Here is a 15345-nt window from a genome sequence, read left to right as displayed (position 1 = left end):
AGCAGCCACTTCCTTTGGTGGCCCTGCATATAAATAGACCCAGGTGCAGCTGGATGTACAGCAGAGAACCAAACAGCTTCTTTCTGCCCATCAGGAGAGACCTTCTTCGTTACATAGTTCAGCAACACAGTTCTACTGAATTGCCATGTTTTGAGGTGTCTTAATATGAATGTCTTAGACCTTGAGTTGTTACATTATATTACAAGTTTCCTATAACGAATATACTGTACTATTTTACATTTGGGTTACCAATGGTAGCTTCCCATTTAATTTGAATAGAGGGAGAATTTACATAATTCATCTCTGAGGCTATCTTTCTTAAGTATTTTGTATGATTTCACATGGTGAGGAGCTTAGAATAAGGATAGAGGGAGTCTATAATGTATAGTATCCCCCTCCATCATAAAATTTTCGCAAATTTAAGGGACATACATGTTAGGAAACTTCTAAGAAACCCAAATTATTATATTCCACTTCCCTGGGTCCCACTAACCTTGAGAGAACTGTAAAGGTTATCAGTTTGTGTGACTAAACAACTTTCCCTAAAAATGTAGCACCAATAGCTGTTTTACCAGCTCCAGTCTCCACTCATCCTCCACTATTTTTTTTTTTTAAATAGCTAAAGGTATTTGCATGAAAACAGTTCTTTTTACTGCTGCTGCTTCTCCACCTTGGTGACATCATGGTCCCTGCAAAGGAGCCTGATTTTAATATCACAAAGGATTGTGATTTCAAGTAGAAGCAGCTAACCTCTTATAAAACAAAGACTTGTTTTCAAGCAATTGTTTCAGATAATAAAATGCAAAAAAAAGCTAAATACCTAAAACATAAAATAGATGTCTTATCTAAAGAATAGACACTAACATCCTCTATGATCCTTCACTTCTTAAAGCTGAAGGAAAAGTTAGGACACAGAAAATGACAAAAAAAAAAAAAAAAAAAAAAAAAGAGAAACAAACTTTCAGTTGTTAACAACATGTTTTCTCTACACCTTTGCAGTGCAGTTTTGCCTGTCAGCATGGGACAACTATATTTTTATTATTTTATCATACCATCCTCAGTTCATGGAGTGTTACCAATCTAAAAATGGGTTTTGAAAATAAAATATTTTACCCAGACATTACTTTTCTGCAAATATAAAGTCAATATTATCTACTGTTTCATTATCCCCACATAATTAAGCATTTTACTGATATTCTGGTATTTTAATTATCACAATTAAGAACCAAATTTTGGTGATTTTAGTCTCAGCAATGTGCATATTTGAGTATACTCCTAATCACTCTATTTATAAGAGAGAATTAGAAATATTTTTTCATATACCATGAAATAAATTTTTAAATCTCATAGTCCCCCAGGTGTTGAACAAGAAAAATATAAATGGATTTCTAATGCTTTTTGATAAGTTTATGCTATTTTTAAAAATTATGACAAAACTCATAAATGAACCTGGGTGATACCCAGCCTTTGAAGTAGATTTCAGAAAAGATAACCAAACACAGACACATTTGCATGGGCCAAGAAATTCATGACTTACAGCTGGAGCTAGTCTGCCAATTCTTCTCTTGCATACTATTGGAATGTGATACAGGCCCATGACTTGTGATTTTTAAAAGATTCTCCTTGGGGGTGGAGGAGTGGGGAGGGAGAGAAGAATGGGGGAACTTTAGAATATGTAGAAGGAAATGAGAGGGAGGGGGGTATGAAAAATTGTGTAATGAGACAGACATCATTACCCTATGTACATGTATGATTACACAACTGGTATGAATCTACATTATGCACAACCATAGAAATGAAATGATGTACCCCATTTGTGTACAATGAATCAAAACGCAGTCTGTAAAAAAGTTAAAAGCTAAATAAAAAAAGATAAAAGAAAAAAAAAAAAGATTCTCCTGTGTTGAGTACAATGAATCAGAATAGAGAAGGCTGTGGGTTGGAATCTTATGTGAAATATTTTGTTTTGTCCTTTCTGGACCAAAAATAGTAAGTCCATCCCCAACTACATGCAAAAGTATGGCTAGATCTTGGATAAAATCAGGACTGGAGGAAGACAAGATCTGGAACCTGGTTCATATCTCACCATTAAGAGAAAGTCAATTCTAGTACACCTTCCATATTGGCACCTTCCATATTGGCAGCAGAGTTTAGGTGAATGTAAGGTTGTAGTTCTTATGTCTAATATTTTTAAGGATATTTAAATAGAAAGAGCTACTGTGTATTAAGCACATACATTCTAGGAACTGTGTTCATCACTTTACCTACATTAAGCAATAAATGTGCACAATATTCTTATCTCAGTTCCTAAGTTGGTGTGACTGAGACTTGAAAAGATTAGTCCACTTTCACACAGTGAGGTATGGGTTCCATGGGACTCAAGTCTACCCCGAGTCCATCTGACTCCAAAGCCTTCCTTTTTCTTTGCAGTCTGAGAGGTAATATTTTTAAAAAACTAGTGAAATAAGATCCAGTATTTTACCTAAACTCTGGTTTTAAAATCTCTAGATTAGCTCTTCATTCGGCAAACATGGGTGGAATACTCTGATGATTCAGAGTTTGTGATAAGAAATGTTTAAAAGAAAAAAAAAAAAAAAAAAAGGATGGGAATCTTGGATTGATTCTCAGACAGCATGATAACCCTCCTTCCCAGTTTTCATGTTCCCACTACGGCAGACAAAGTACCCTAGTTCCTTCTTCTGAAATGATAAGAAATTAGTTCATTTCCATGTTCATTTCTAAAGGCAGAAACTTAACAATACATCTGCTCTGTTTCCCAAATAATAGCTACAGTGATTCTGTAGTAGGCCTATTAATACCAAGCTATTGTAATTACCAAACAGCATTCCGTGGAAAAGTGGGTAAACAATTGCTTCATTACATGCACACAATCTATTCCATACATCTTTGCTTTTACCCCAGTTTTTCCCCATGTAAAATTTGCTAAGTGGACTGCTGCTTAATGCTTGTGTTGTTACACGTAAGTGAACAGTTATTGTATTAGTTTGCTAGGGATGCTGTAATAAAGTGTCATAAACTGGGTGGATTAAATAGAAATTTGTCTCACTGGAAGTCCAAAATTAAGACGTCACCAGGGATGTTCCTTTTTAAGGCTGTGAGGGGGAATTTGTCCCAAACCTCTTTCCTAGCTTCTGGTGGTTGGCAAGCAATCTTTTGAAGTTTGCTTGTTTATGGCACCAAAACAGCAAACTTCATGTGACGTTCTTCCTGTGTCTCTATATCCAAACGTCCCCCTTTTACAAGAATGCCATTTATTTTGGATTAGGGCCCATTCTAATGACCTCATCTTAACTTGATCATCTATAAATATCTTTTCCAATTAAGGTCATATTCTGAGGTACTAGGTGGTAGGACCTCTCCCCATCTCTTAGGGAGACACAATTCAACCCATAATTTATTTTATATAAAGCTTTCTTCAGATGCTTCATAAGTTGTATAGGTTCTATTTTCTTCTGTTAAATTCATTCCAAGTGAAGGGCTCTGTAGGAGTGCTCTCACAGGAAAGCCACAGAGAAGGTGAGACACATCATCAGGGTTAGAAGAGACAGGAGCTCAGCAAAGCTGAGCAAAGTTGGAGATCCACAGCAGTTAAAACTCCAGCTATATACATGGTAAAGACAGATAACACCTTTTCATTCAGTCAGGGACAATTCTGATCACATGTACCAAAATGAACAAATGTCATGTGGGATGGCAGCCTCAATGAAATCTATCTTGATTTAATAGAGAAATAAAAGCAATATAAGGTCATAAGCTAAGCCCATCATAAAGTGCAGGCAGGCACCCTATACTTTAATACTCCCGAGCTGCTTTTTAACTCTGAGTGAAACAATTTGCCTAATGTGTACAGAAATGGTTCAATTAATTTCCTCCTTTAAGTAATACCAACCTGTCCCCTATAACACACTTTAGTAGAAGTGCTTTTCTTTTCTTCTATTCCTTTTTTAATGTTGGAACTCTAAAGATACAGGGATGGAAGAAGTACGAGCTTTTGAATGACAGGAAATCTCTCCCAGAAATAAAACACATTCACGCTCGATTGTGGTCCTTAGAGGTCCTTTGAGAACCCCAGTGTCTGCAAAGAAGTCAGTGGACGATTCCAAACCACCTTGGACTACAGAAGGCAGCAAGAGAAGCTTTCTATGCCTTCGTTGATAATTCCTTCATCCAATAACACAATATTTTGCAGCACCTGTCATTTCCCAGGTTCACTGTTCCAGGCAGAGTTTTTAAATAGGGTGGCCGATATAGACTGCATTAAAAAGGCAACATTTGAGGAAAGACTTGAATTACAGGGGAAGTTAATCATGAGGATATGTAAAAGAATATTTCAAGCAGAGGAAACAGCCAGAGAAAAGACCCTGAGGCAGAAATAAGTCTGGTAAGTTCAAGAAACAGCCAGGAGGCCAGGAGACTTGCAGCAAGGACAAGGAAGAGAGGAGAATTAGAGAGACATCCTAAGATAATTCAGTGTGATCCAAAAAGAGGAGAGGAATTCACATAATACTAAACAAAAGCAAAATCAATGATATGTTCAGTTAGCATGTGTGCATTATAATTTTACACATTATTTTCTTTATGCATCTTAAATCCCAAAAATGGGTCATTACCAAATTACTTCCCCCAAGGACTCTAAAGGGAGAACTGCTCAGATACAATCAACTCCTTTTAAAGAGAATCAAGATCAGAATGTTTCTGGGATTAGCCCAAGAACACAATTTCAGAATGAAATGAGTAGGATGGGAAATTAATATCACACCCAAGACTGGTGGCTCTCACTCCATGATGCTAAAATAATTGTGGGTTTTCATGACCACAACCAGCTCAGTCAGTCAAATTCATAGAAATTTCAATTGTCATCTGGTATTCAAGGATAAGTCCCCCACAAGGGACAGGAAACTCAGGGCATGTGGAATAATGCTAAATCAAGAGAGCAACCTGTAGAAGAATTTTTTCCATGCAGTTCTCCTTCTCCAAATGTGTCAACCAAAGAGAAGTGCTGCTGTTTATCATACTCAACTCCAAAGAAACCTGACATCTGCAATACCATTGATTCTCCCTATATACACTAACACTGGAGTGGGTTCTTCAACAGCTCTTCTGAAAAAAGAGTAAATTAAATCTACAATTTTCTATATCAAAATTCTGTCTTCTTTCTTTTTCTATGCATGACTAAGTCAAGAAGCCTATGCAAGTTCATAGGAATATTACTCCTTTACATACTTCTAACTTGTCAAGTTCAGAGCCAGCCATCATGGAGGTCTTTATTGGTGGATATTTTATCCTATGTCACAACTTATTTTCAGTAGAGAAATAACCAATAATTAAGGACAGAACAGTTTTAGTGTTAAACCCAAAAACTATTTTCTAACTCCCATGGACAAGTCCAGTTTGAAATGAAATGACTTTTAAGCCATAGAACTGAGTATTTCTCACTTATCAGGCTTGCTCTTATATATACTAAAGTGGTGTAGAAAAATAAACCCATGATTAATATTCAACCTACTTTATCAAGCTAAAATCAAATTTATAAATCATTTGAAAATGTTAAAAGCAAATATGACTACCTTAATATAACAATAAATTAGTATGAAAACCTAGTCTTTAATTATTGGTGATATGTTCATCCAAGTGATTGTTACACACATGCATACACACACACACACACACACACACACACACACATTTCTTCTATTAACCACACCATTGATGATTTCGTTGTTCTGGGTTTGTCTGTTTTCATGCTGGGGACTGATTCCAGGATCTCTTGTGATAAGTACAGGCTCTACCACTTAAGCTACACTCCTGACTCAATTTATCCATCTTAACACTACAGTATACATATAGCTTCAATAAGCCTCAAAGACTATGTGGAGATGATACTGCACTCCAGATACTTTGGAATTGGCATAATAACAATAGTTGATTTTTACTAATTAGTAAACAACAATTGTCAGGGTAATTTTTTGAACTGTACTAGCATTCTATTTGTTGTCATCAGTGATAAAGACTAGCTTCCCCATGAGTGTTTGGAAATCCTATTGCCAGTATAAGGTTTATAGTAACTATTTTAATTCTATGTGATTTAATCCTTTGAATGACTGATCAGGGTCTTTTCCTTAGATCTTTAAAAAGAGCGAATAGAGTATTTCCTCACCCCATATACATGTACACATAGTATTCTAAAGGAGTAGAATATTCTACCATCCCCCAATATTAAGATTCCCCTGGAAATTATGAAGGGAATGTTGGAGCAGGGAAGAGAGAGAGTGCCATCATTATATATTTTTAGTCTAAAAGTTTTAAGTTATTTTCCTACACAACCACATAATTGCTAACTCAACAACATCAGTGTCTCCTTCCAAGAGGGGAGAGGGAGGAGGAGAGAAATGCTAAGCCAACAACATTTTCATAACAAACTTTATAACACTGCTAGTGTGCCACCACTGGATAATTCAAGACCATTTTTATCTTCAGCTCAATGCCTGAAAATACTTCTAAGGATTATTTTCAAAAAACATTTATGACTTCCTTTTGGAGGATAAGAGAGGGAAAAGCTTCCGTCTTGTAAATATCTTTATCAGAGCCTTCTCCATAAAATTCTTCCCCTTCTTTTATTCTTAGGCTACTTTCTTCAATGCAACCAAGCTTTCTAAACCTATTCAAGAAATTTTTACTTGCACTGACTTCTTTTCCTTCCATTTTTCTTCCTTTCTCCCTCTCTTCCTCCTCTCAGAGTTTATGTGTACTAAGCATTTACCCTGTGGCAAATATTCTTCCAGGTATCAGAGTCAGAAGCAAATAAGACAAAAAATGTCCAGGCCAACCATGGGTCAGGGCAGGAGAGGTAGGAGGGAAGAGAGGAGTATTGAGTGACATGCAGCGTGACCAAGAACTGAGCTCTGATGTCAACAAGAATGGTGTCCTGAGGATGTCAAAGACCTCAGACCCTCTGCACAGTGATGTAGTCCCATAACAGTCTTACCTTAGCCCACTGTGCCCAAACATATCCTAAAGCAGAACTGGGCACTTTACAATAGCTACATCATCAGCAGCCCCAAGTCCAGGGCAGCAGACATTGAAATCTTGACCTCTGCAAGCCACTCATACCTTTTAACTCCTGTGTGCCTCATAGTCACTGTTTTGACAAGGGCGAGGGAAGTAGCATTCCCTCCATTTTATAGAAGGATAATTTCAACCTCAGCAAAGCATAGGGACTCTTTAAGGTTACAGAGCGAAATAGCACAGCTAAAGTCTTGAATAGACTTCACATTCCAAATGCTGAGCTTTTTCCTCACACTTAATTATTTCTCCACAGTCAGAGTATGTGCTTAGTGAAAGTGCAGTCTGGCAACTGAATCCGAGCCCTTGCTTCCAGTGACTGCTCTAGAACATCTGCATGATGGGAGGCTGATGGCAACTAATAAGGAAAGAAGATTTCTTGAAGCTGCCTAGGAAACACATCATTTGTATTTAGATTGTTTGCACCTCGAGGCTGGTGGTGTCTGTGCCTGTGAGAACATTTGGAGTGGGGAGTCAGGGAGTAGGAAAGATGAGTACAGATGATGGATTGAACCCCGAAGGCATCACAGATGCCTGTGACAAGTTGCCACGTGGAACAGCATCCCAACGTCTACCTCTGGAAATCTTAAAAGTCTTCCTTTATTAATCAGGGACAGTAGCTCTTTATTTACCAATTAAGTCTGCACCTCCAAGGTTCTGCACTGTGGCTGAGTTCAAACTCACTCCACTTCCTTCTGTGATGAAGACTCCTACTTAGATGGACCAGTGTCTTCAATAACCACTTTCTGGATCTTCACCAGAGACTTTAGTGGTCTGTCACCTGATGCACACACATCTGGGAGGATTATTCTTACATACAGCCAGTTGTTTGTTTAGAAGCAGTTAAAACACCCTACTTCATGGAAAGAGATATTTTATGTCTCAACATGTTACATTCATTTCCTTCTCTGTTATTTCCTCTTGCTTCCTCATTACTAAAATGCCTCCTACTCAAATCAATCTGAACCACGTACTATATGTTTAAGACTAGGAGTTACCCACTTTCCTCTCTCAGAGCACCTAGCACAACACAAGGCTCACAGCTGGATTTTATATATTGGTTCATTTATTTCTTTAAAATATGATCTTAAAGACTACTTTTCAAAACTCACTCCACAGGACTACAGATAGTGTTCACATTTTGAGATGGGCCTAAGGTACATGCAACCCCTTGGGAGAATCAAGTTATCAGCTATGGGACTTAAGACTCAAATGAAATAGATCCAGAGACACAGTATCTCAAGGAACTCAAATAAGATCACTATTTTATCTGTTTTGAAAAATAAACATTAAAAAAGACAGGCCATAAAATAAACATAAAGCTTCCTAGTGTTTGTGTTGCTCTGCTCCATCAGGTCATTGTCTATTGCTAATGGTGTTGGCAAGAATGTTATAGGTCCAAAAGTTGCTTAAGGAATGCTCAGAGTATCAGACCTCGATATCCATGGACCCCTGAGAAGGTCTCATGTAGTATAGTTTTCAAATTTTAAATGACTCTAACTTACACTCAGAGCATAAATATCAAACTATCCATGGGAACATTTTGATTTATGGAGTTAAAAAAAAAAGTGAAAAAGAATTCACTGTAGGGAGAAACAGCAACAAATCAGAAGAGCAGAGATGATCCCAGCCAGTCCAAAATGAGAGGGCAGATGTAGTCATCAGCACAGTTTCCAATGAGTTTGCATTATTTTGATGTTTGCCTATCCTCACATGCTGTGTCTCTTTGGCGAAGGAGAGCTAGTATCTGTATCTGAAAATGGCTGTTAATCACATTTTTGAAAAAACATATTTTAGCAAAGGATGAGATGAGAAACATTCATAAATGCAGCTGGAATGAAAGAGAGAGGGGCAGGGGGAAAAGATGAGCCACCCCTGCAGCCAGAACAACTCAGTGTGGGGACAGTGACATGTTGACGCATCTCTGAAGCCCAGCTGATTTGTAAAATCATCAGAAACTAGGCGGCTGGCTCTGATTACCATTGTGATTTGGGGGTGTATTTACTCTTTGATAGAAAATCTGTTCAAATGAATTCTCCCACAAATGTGCCACCCGCCAAGCAATGTGCTAACAGCAATCTTCATAAAAAACTAAGCAATGTCGAAGGTTATCTTTTCATTCAAAGGTCCCAAATGAACAATGGAGATAGAACCTCACACCAAATTTTACCCTGTGAAAAGAGAAGTCACTGTATGACTAATGAGAGAGGCTAAGAGATTTGAAATAAAATGTCCAAAGAGCAGGGAAATGATGATCTTGATTGGAAAATTATGGGAAATCATGATTAGAATAAGTGTGACAACTAGGAAACCCAGGTAGAAAGAAGGAAGATAGGGAAATCTGATTCTCTTCTCTAAAATATCAGCCCCTTGCCTCCTTACCCATCCCTAGAGACAGACCAGATTTGAAAATGCCTTTAATCTTTGGTAGACAGATGTCAGCACCAATAGGCTAACATATACACGGGCAATGGCCTGCAAATTCCAACAAACCATGCTAAATAATTAGATATTCTGAGAATTCCAAGGTTACCCACCAGACGCTGTCAACTCACAGTACCATATGATCTGCTTACTATGCAAATTTCTACATACGTGCAAAGTCTTATTATAAATAACTCATTTCCCAGCTGCATATATCCTCTACAGAGAAAATGACACATTGCTTGCCTATCACTGAAAGAAGCCAAGTGAAAGGGATGTATAAAATCAGGTTTTCAGAGTGGTTTCTCCTGATTTTAGGTTGCTTTGGGAACATAAAAGGAAGGTCCAACTGGGGGGAAAAAAAAAGTCTCTGGTATGCAATACTCAGGTTTACAGGTAGGCACTACAATTCCCAGAAGCAAGGCTGGCCTTCCTCTGAACCCATCTGAGTGGTGACTTGGTAAACTGTGGCAAAAGTTAGAATTATTGCACTAGCTTTAGAGATAACAGAGGTTGCAAGTGGCTTAAATTGTTGCTAACTATCCTGCTTGTTAGCTGATTCATTGAGTGTCTACACACAAAACCTTTGCTACACATTCTCCCAAAGTGATCAAAAATACTTGTCGAGAGCCTACTGCCTCTTCTCTTTGATTTGGGGAAGGAAGATGAGAGATCACCAGGCATGTACACCGCCTACCCACTCACCCCTCACTGTGGGTACCTTACATCAAGTTCCTCACTTAAATCCTCCAGGGATTCCTCTGAGATCTATGGCTACCCACTGTAGACTACCACTGCCTTCCTCCTCTTCCCAAGCCTGGCCAGCACACACCCCACCCTCTCCCAGCTCCACCTTGATCGCTAGTTTCTGAGTATTTGGCACATTTGAACTGTTGGTATCTTTCACCCTGGTGTCTTCTTCCACCTTATTCTAACTTGTCTGGCTTCCTTCCCCTAAGGCAGGATTTCCAGATTCCTAGAAGTCCCAGCATCACCGAAACCAGGAACATACCACAGTTTTGAGGCATCTGAAACCCACACAATCAGAGAAGAACTTGCTTTAAGGAAAAGAATACAAAAATATAAAGTAAAATTATAAACAAAACTTTTCAGGGGGCCAGTGCAAGGGAGGTGACCTGCTCCTTGAATTTCATCAGTTCCTCAATAAATATACGTCTGATTGGAACTCCATTATTCTAGTAGATTGCCATTAAAGGTTTTGGCCAATCTTCTAAGAAGCCTATCTATTTCTACAGTACTTAAGATTTTGTTTTCCTGAGAATTTAATAAAACCTGAATGTGTTTATGCCCATAAGTGGCATGCAATCAATAGCCACTGATGTAAATAATACAAGTGATGCTGAGCTGGGATCAGAGGGGCCCCAAACCTCCAATGCATAAAATTTGAGAAAAATAGAAGCTCATGAACCTGATTATTTTCTTAAAAACAGCTACTGATACACATCTACATTGACAGCATTTGAAGCAGCTCCTAACCTGATAGCATTAGAGAGCCCTTATTAGAGTTACGGATAGCAAGAAATTGACACAGATACTAGCGATTTAGAGAAGGCAGACTCAAAGGCTAAGTTTAGGCTAAAGAGAGTGAAGAGTCTGGGAACATTCTCCCATTTCTTCTTCCCACATGATCCTCCAGCTGCCTCCCTCAATTCCATGCCCTGCTCCCCACATTCTCCCTCAGAAACTACACTCGGCAGGGTGTTCTCAAACCAATTTCGTACACTGACCCAAGAACAAGGACCAGGGCTTCTTTTCCTCAGTTCTTTGAGCACCACTGCAATATACTCTAAGGATTTCTATTAGCTTGCTAGGGCTGCTCTAATGAACTGGATGGTTTAAACAACAGAAATTTATTTATCTCAGTTCTGGTACTTAAAGTCCAAACTCAAGGTGTTGACAGGGCTGGTTCCTTCCAAAGGTTGTGAAGAAAGGGTCTAATCAGTCCTTCCTTGTCACTTGCAGGTGACTTTCTTCTTTGAGTCTCATGACATTGTCTTCCCTCTGTGCTTATTTGTCTGTGTCCAGATTCCTCCTTTTTATAAGGGCCATCTGGGATTAGGATCTAACCTGATGACCTCATTTGAATGTGAATATCATTGTAAAGATGATCTCTAAATAAGGTTTCATTCTGAGGTCTGAGTTAGGAGTCCAACATATTTTGGGGTGGGGGATAGACAATCTATAACTAGACTATCGCCAGTTCTCCTTATTAGACACCAAGAAAAAATATGCGCAGTTGAGGTGATCATCAATAAGTTCACTGAGCAACCCAATATAACCTTAGGATGCCAAAGGAGTGTTTAAAGAATACATTTCATTAACAGCAAAAAATTGAAGATTAAAAACTGACATGATGTTGAGTGACAATGATACTAAATTTGGCAGTGAATGCTATGAAATTGTATAACTCTTGTTGTTTTACTCCCATCTTCATAGACATTTTAACAAGTTAACTCGGGACCTGCTAAGTTGCTAACTTTTTGAAGAACAAGCATTCTATAACTTCTGAGATAAGCTATAGTTCCTTTAAATGTCCCTCTGCTAGGTAATTTAAGGATCACAGAAAAGAGAAGGGAAGTCAGATCACTTACCCCTGAAGTGAAGTATAAAGTTTTAGATGTATTTTATCTCTAGATAAAAGAGGTGAGAATTGTTTAGTGTTAAATTCGTGGAGCATGCATCAGCAACATAAGGACCTAATGTGACATGTGAGATCATTTTAAATGCCAGGAAAGCCCTTCAAGATTAGTTAAATGGTATCTCCCTTAGTGACCAAGCATGTTGATCCACCTGAATGGCAATTAGCATCTTGTCTCATCTCCTACTATCAAAATGAGAGTCTGAACTATTCGTATACCAGAGAGTAAATATAATGTGATGATCATGAAAATGAAAGCTAACCATCAAAGCAAGGGAGAAAAGATATACACCAATAACAGGTGCTCCTCCAGGTGAATAAAGCTCCATCAGGTAGGAGAGAGTCAAGGGTGACTACCCTCCTTTCTTTTCCTCCTTGCATCTGCTTATAGGATTCTTTTGGCCTTTGTTTTTCACCTCCTTTTCCCTCCTTCCAAAATAAAATTTACTTTTGGTGACTGCTGTGGGTGTTTGGGTTCTTATTTTAATTTATCTTAAAGTTTGATTTAAATTTGGAACCTACATAAGACTTTTGACATTTATTTCTGGGGGTGTTTTCTGAAGCTCGATGAAGTGGGTGTTGATTGACAGGCAGGTTGCTATGGAAATAGCTGTCACTGCAGAGACTAAGGCTTTATTTCATACGCTTCTTTTGTCAGGCAAAGGTTTGTGGGATATTTTTAAAATAGTGTAAGTGCTCTGGAATTAATAGGAACCTGTTCAGTGATTCTTTTCTAACATACCTATCAGAACCTGCAACTGTGTTCATTCTGTACTGTTCTGCTCTGTATAAGTATTCACGATTTTTTGCTTTAAAACTACTGCTTTCCAACATTGTTTTCTCTCATTGGTTGTTTGTTCATTACCTTGCCCCTTGACACTTGCCCCCTGTGAAATTGTACAGGTTAGGAAAAGAAAGTAAGAAAAACTACTTTCCAAAGAAATTCCCAACTTATATAGCTATGGGCTTAGGCAGCCTACCAGCTCCATCCTGATGCTGTATCTACTGGATGACTTCTTGTTCATTTATTTATTTATTTTTATGCCAATGATTGAACCCAGAAATGCTTAGCTACTAGGCAACATCCCCAGCCCTTTTTTAAATTTTTGAGAAAAGATCTTGCTAAGTTGCTTAGGGCCTTGATAAGTTGTCAAGGCTGGTTTTGAACTTGCAGTCCTCCTGCCTCAGCCTCCCGAGTCACTGGGATTACAGGCATGTGCTACCATGCCTGGCTTGACTTTTAGGGTTTTAAAGAAGAAATTCAGGAGATGAGAAAATGCATGCATGTTAAAAGAGGAGCAGATGAGTTACCTAATATTTAAGTTGGGTTCAATTATTCTTGTTTCTATTCATTTATTTCTTCTATACCTGTAGTATTGTCTTGGAAAGTGGGGTATATGAATAAATAAGATGCAAACCTTCCCAACAAAATCCTAATCTGACCCAAATCCCCTACTTCTCAGGACTATGATTCTCCAGACATTCATTATAGCCCAAAGAGCAATTGAATTCTGAATACTTTCCAAGAATCACTAATAAAAAAAAAAAAAAAAGAAAGAAAGAAAAGAAAACCCACAACACAAATGCAGAAACCCCATGGAATCATCTGCTCTGCAAATAATGAAGAGTGACCCTCTTCTACACTCAGCTTCCTATGAACCTGAATTCAATCATCTATTTTCTTTAAACAAGTACCTCTCTATCCTACCCCACACACCAACACAGCACAGGACTCTAGACAGGTCAGCAGCTCAATTTCTGAATAGAGTTCAGGGGCTGAGAGTTTGCATTTCTTTGTATTTTTCTGGCTGCAGTCAATTTCTGCCATCTTTTTATTGTTCTTGTTTAGCTCTCTTTTATATGAATGTCAAATTTTGCATTTGTTAAGGGCCATCATCCAGACCCCCGCTGGAAAAGCAAAGTTCCCCCTTGGTAATGCTTCAGATTTGCACTACCTAAATAAAAATTAAATTCATAGTTTGGAGGAAGAATAATATATAGTAATACACTTCTATTTTATTGAAACCTAACTCAAATGCACACAATTTCTTCTTTCATTTCATTGGAGAGGGTTTATAGGAGGATTTGATTTTCCTACTATGCAAAAGCTCTAAGTGTTAATAACATCTTGAGGTAAGAAAATTCACTTAATCAACTAAAAATATTTGTCGTATTTTCTCAACAACTGCAAATACCTATAAAAGATCCAAGAGATTAAAGGGGATGCCAATTAGGTGTGGCAAAGCATGGTTTGACATTTCAGGGACCTTGAATTTTTCCAACTAAATTTAGAATGAGAAAGGGAAGAAATATCCTAGTGAGCAGACTTGGTATACCTTACCTTCTCTTCATGGTGGCAACAGTTGCTTTGAGGGATAAACTGGAGGAGAGATGTATTTTTCTGACTTTACTATAAAAGGTCTAAATAAGTTCAGTTAGTACAAATCTTGGATAAAAATGGTGAAAAATGAAAAAGGTCAGGAAAGGGAACAAATGATATTCCAAGACACACTATTGAAGAAATACTATCTCAGCATCTTCAATCAAGAAAATAATAAGCAGGGCAGAGATAAGAACTATCATACTCAGACTAAGATGCTAAGTAACTTACTGGTCACAAGTACTATACCATGTATTTTTATAAAAATAGGTGTCTTTTTGCTGTTAAACATAGTCCAGGGCTGGGGAGATAGCTCAGTTGGTAGAGTGCTTGCCTTGCAAGCACAAGGCCCTGGGTTCAATCCCCAGCACCACAAAAAAAAAAAAAAAAAAATAGTCCAGTGGAATAATTATGATGCTCCTTAAATTATGATGGGCTGATAATCCAGATAAACCCATGGTAAGTTGAAAATATCATATGTCAAAATGCATTTAATATACCTAACCTACCAAACATCAGAGCTTAGACTAGCCTGACTTTAAATGTACCTAGAACAGTCACATTAACCTATAGTTGGACAAACACATCTAATAGTTGGACACAAAGCCTATTTTATAATGAAGTATTGAATGCCTCATGTAATTCAGAAAATGAACACCAGAATGGTTGGAAGGGAACACTTCTTCACCACCACTAAGTTGAAAAGTCATTCTGTATCAAACCATTATAGTTTGGGGGACAGTTTGTATTGAACTTTGAGTGAGATGAGATGGAATATGACTTCTCAAGTCATTTGATA

The 15345-nt window shown here is 37.9% G+C and overlaps 1 protein-coding gene across 4 annotated transcripts in view; it reads right to left on the bottom strand.

The window, feature by feature from the left end:
- Esrrg (estrogen related receptor gamma) overlaps positions 1-15345 on the bottom strand; it is a 589781-nt gene that overhangs the window by 469332 nt on the left and 105104 nt on the right. The window lies entirely within an intron of this gene.

This window comes from Sciurus carolinensis, chromosome 12, assembly GCF_902686445.1.
Source record: "Sciurus carolinensis chromosome 12, mSciCar1.2, whole genome shotgun sequence".
NCBI lineage: Eukaryota > Metazoa > Chordata > Mammalia > Rodentia > Sciuridae > Sciurus > Sciurus carolinensis.
This window is presented reverse-complemented; position numbering and strand designations above follow the sequence as displayed.